The sequence below is a fragment of the Aegilops tauschii genome, chromosome 6, assembly GCF_002575655.3.
Source record: "Aegilops tauschii subsp. strangulata cultivar AL8/78 chromosome 6, Aet v6.0, whole genome shotgun sequence".
NCBI lineage: Eukaryota > Viridiplantae > Streptophyta > Magnoliopsida > Poales > Poaceae > Aegilops > Aegilops tauschii.
Window position 1 is genome coordinate 450,882,506 of NC_053040.3, and position 4,041 is coordinate 450,886,546.

Sequence of the window (4,041 nt, forward strand, 5' to 3'; positions counted from 1 at the left end):
AATATGTCAACTTGCGACCCTCACTATTGGTCACTGAAAGGTCATTGATTTTCATTTGCGACCTTTTGCGACCAAAACAGATGGTCAAAAGCTGGCAGTCGTAAACTGAAATTAACGACCTTCTTTGTGATATCTAAAAGGTCGTTGGTTCCACGACCAAAATTTTGGTCACTGGCAGCCTCCCCAGGCCACGTAGGATCCAGCGTGGCAAGCTGACATGGATAAGAATCAGCCCGGTCCAATTGGGTATCTATATGGGCCGAGCCCATTAATTCAGCCATTTATTATTTGGCCGAGCCCAATAATTCAGCTCATTTATTATTTTGTTTTCCTGATAATTTATGTCAGCAACATGGGCCAAGCCCAACAATTGGGCCTTCTATTTTGCTTTGACGTTGCCTTTTTGGCTAGAGTTTCAGATTTTACTTTTTTTTCAAGAGAAGGGTCCACTAGTCTGATGGGTCCCAATTGTCAGGTTCTAGTAAGTGGTTCCTCAAATTTCAATGATCCGGTAAATAAATAAGCAATATTTACACAATGCTTCAAACAGAGCATAACTAAATATCATGAAAACATGGTTCAAATCATGAATACAATCAAACAGAGCCAAACCTGGCACATTGCGATCAAACATGGTTCACATCAGGTTTACAATCAGAAATAGTCTGCATCAGGTAACACAACTAAAGAATAAAAAAATAACTAGCTATCGAAGTATAACTAGCTCCAATGAGCTAGAAGTCTATGATTCTCCCGACTTCTTTGTCCTGGATCCCACGATGGAACACGAATGAAGTACATCATCTGCAAGTTATCAAACAATATGGTTAGGAGCAAAATAAAGGCAAATCTAAAAGCACATTAACTTGTAGGCAGTCTGTGTGCATAAAAAAAGTAAAACAAGCAAAATGACACATAGAAATCAGTGGATACAAGTAGTAACTATCAGCAACAAGTAATACTCCAATCACATCAGGTTTACAATCCTATAAATGCGACATTTTTATCATTTCGATGTTTGAAATAAAGAACCAGAATTTTAATGTTTGAACAGCAAAAAAATTGTACCAGTAGATCATATCTAGTTTAAATTAACCCCTTTGACACCAATATTATGCAATATCAAAGAAGTATACATACTGATCAGGTTTAATTAGCACATAGAAGCCAAATACTAGTAACTGATGCTTAGTACACAAAGACATGATTCAGCTAAGTAGACAAGAAAATGGCTCAGTGCATAAATAGCACATGATTTGTATACATAACTCCTGTGTTCAAGAACTTGATTAGAAAGCGGTACCATAAAGAAGGTAGCAAGCAAACATTTTACTTCTGAAGATAGGAAACCCAGATCAGCACCTTCATCATGACCGCAAGCTTGACTTGGGTATGCATACTGAGAAAACAAAGGGCATTTGATTAGGCGAAGGAAAACAGCAGTTTAAATCAGCTAATTATATTCTGTAGCACATAATTCAAGATCATGCAAATGCACTATAGACACTGAAAACAGAAAAAAAAACACATTGTCATATATAGTTGTGCTAGGGAATTTTAAAAACATAATCAAATGCAAGTAGGAAGAACACCAAGATTGGTTTATGTATGAAGATAAACTACAGCCAAAGGAAGGGTAATAGATGAAGAAAAAATCCTGACATACAAAGGTAAGCTCAGCACACAGAATAAAAGGAGTGGAACTTCAGTACAGCCTATAAATTGTCATGTTCACAATATTAAAAGTAAGCTCAGCATAAGCATAAAAGTTTTGTTTGGCACCACCACATCAGAAGACACCTTTATTCTTCACAATTATCAGAACACGCCTAAATAATGATGTACTTAGTTCCTACAGAGCACAAAGCTGAGCTTGCAGCTAGTAAAACGTGGGGCATAAAGCGGAAACTAGACACCATGATTGTTCTAGGCATAAAACTGGTTGTAATAAAATTAAAGTGATAGGCCTATAGAAGTATCAGCATCTCTCTCCACAGACATCCCCAAATAATCAACAGGCAATATGGAGGAGGGGGGGTTCCCCTGCTTCAATCCTGAATTAGCCATGAATAATCCTGAATTTAAAGTGATCCAGGTATCATAGTGCATATGCATCATTTCGTGTCTGGTATTCTCACATTGAAAAGACAAGAAGTAGAAAATGTGGCTCAAGATACAAATCAAAAGGTTGTCAAAAATGACGAGAAAGACCTGGCATCCAACAAACAAACCAGCTGAACCTATAGCTCATGATGAGCTAACTTAAATAAAGACACATAAATCAAAAGAAAAGTTCAGCACTATGATTCAGGAAAAGTATGGAAGACAACAATCAATATAATTTTGCCTTTTCATTTTATTGAAGTTTCATCTTCTGAAATTGTATCCACCCACATTAGTACAGTGTCTATAAGCTAGGATTTTGACATTTTTTCATCCATGATTGAGATGCACCATAAGCCAGGTGAACATGTAGATCTAGACATGCCAGCTGAACCATACGTGCAGAAATCGATGGCGAGAAAAGATACTCATTATGATTCAGGACAAAGATGTGAAGCTGCAGTTCCGTGTATACATCATGTGAATATCCACTGATTCCAACCAACACGCTAGTGGATCTGAGGTGAGGAGGGAGCGAGCATATTCTTACAGCCACTCCACCACCCGAGCCCTAAACCATTAGTAAGACACAAAAAACATCAGATCTGAGCCGTCTCTGCTGTGGACAAGCACGAGAAGAAGATGGAGGAGTGGAGCAATTTCAACAGAGCAAACAATGGGGAGCTCACCCTAGCCCTCTCCCTCAGCTTGGCAAATGGAAAGAAAGTTGAGACCAGGCGGTGCAGCGGGCGTTCTGTCGAGCACCTGGGGCGCGCTCTGGTTGGCGCAGGACACCCGAACCAGCGCTGCGCTCGTCCCGAACCGGTGGCTGCAGGGTGCGGAGCCGTTGTACTCGAAGATCTGCGTGGGGGCGAGGAGAGCGGGCCGTCAGGCGGGCTGGGAAATCAATATCTTCCCCACCATGTTTGCATCAGTGGTTGTGGAGAGGAAGAACACCAAAGGTAGGTAGAAGAAGAAGAAGAAGGTGAGGGTCTAACCTGCTACTGCACATCTTGCAGGCTCGCCATGGCCATGGCCATGGTTGGAAGAGATGGGCCGCCTAGGGTTCCGGGCGCCGTCGAGGAGGTTGGACGCGGCGGACCTCCACGGCGACCGGAGAGGAGACGAGGCGGGGCTCCAGCCGGCGGCTGCCTCGACCGCGGTGGCTCCTCCGCACTCACCGGAGAGGAGACAGCAGCGGCATCAGGGGTGAGGAAGAAGGCCGGCGCGGGAGCAGCCATCTCTGTAGCCGTATTGGGGATTGAGGAGAGGAAGGCCGCGGGGTGGATCTTGCCGGAGGGGAGGGAGGGAGGAGCAGAGAGTGGGTATCTTGGAGCACGCTGGATCTTGGAGAGCGATGGGAGGGGTGGGTGGCGGCGAGGGGAGGGGAGGTGGGAGGGATCGGAGAGCGCTAGGGTTCGCTAGGGTGTGCGGGGGACGAGGGAGGAGTGCGGGCTGTGGCCTGTGGGTTGTTGGGCTAGGTGAGGTGAGAAGGTGAGGGGGGAGCGCTGCCGTCGGATCCGGGTGGATCGGACGGTGCTCGATCCATGATCCGCGTGACATGCTTCTGAACCAATCAAAACAGAGTATATGTGTGTGACGTCCATGACCATATAAGTAGGTCATAATGGGCTAAAAATAAAATGCAGATCTCTTTGTCTAAGAGAACCGACTCTTTTGGCGTCGTCTTTCGGCGGTTCCCCTCCGCCGGTGACTTCTTGGTCGTGGGTGGTGAGGAGGGTCGTCGGATTCCGCGTGTGTGCATCATTTTAGCTTTAGATTTTAGGGTCCTAGTAGCTTAGGTTTTTGGATCATTCGACATCTCGAATTCGGGTGCGGGAGCGGCTATAATGAATAAAGAAGCTCTGGATTTTTATCCGGCAAGGCCGCCAGCAAGGACCTCAGCACGTAGAAGAGCAGGGCATCGAGGAGGTGGTC

The 4,041-nt window shown here is 44.8% G+C and overlaps 1 long non-coding RNA gene across 2 annotated transcripts; it reads right to left on the reverse strand.

Moving 5' to 3' along the window:
- Positions 1-529: 529 nt before the first annotated feature.
- Positions 530-3,539, reverse strand: LOC109740984 (uncharacterized). Of its 2 annotated transcripts, XR_005760696.3 has the most exons (5): positions 3,102-3,539; positions 2,793-2,964; positions 2,503-2,674; positions 1,304-1,399; positions 530-804 (listed from the first exon to the last, which is right to left on the reverse strand). It is a non-coding gene; the product is annotated as an uncharacterized lncRNA (long non-coding RNA). The 2 variants fall into 2 exon arrangements; XR_012188128.1 differs by lacking the exons at positions 2,503-2,674; positions 2,793-2,964; positions 3,102-3,539 and having other exon boundaries at positions 1,304-1,591.
- Between the last annotated feature and the right edge of the window lie 502 nt (positions 3,540-4,041).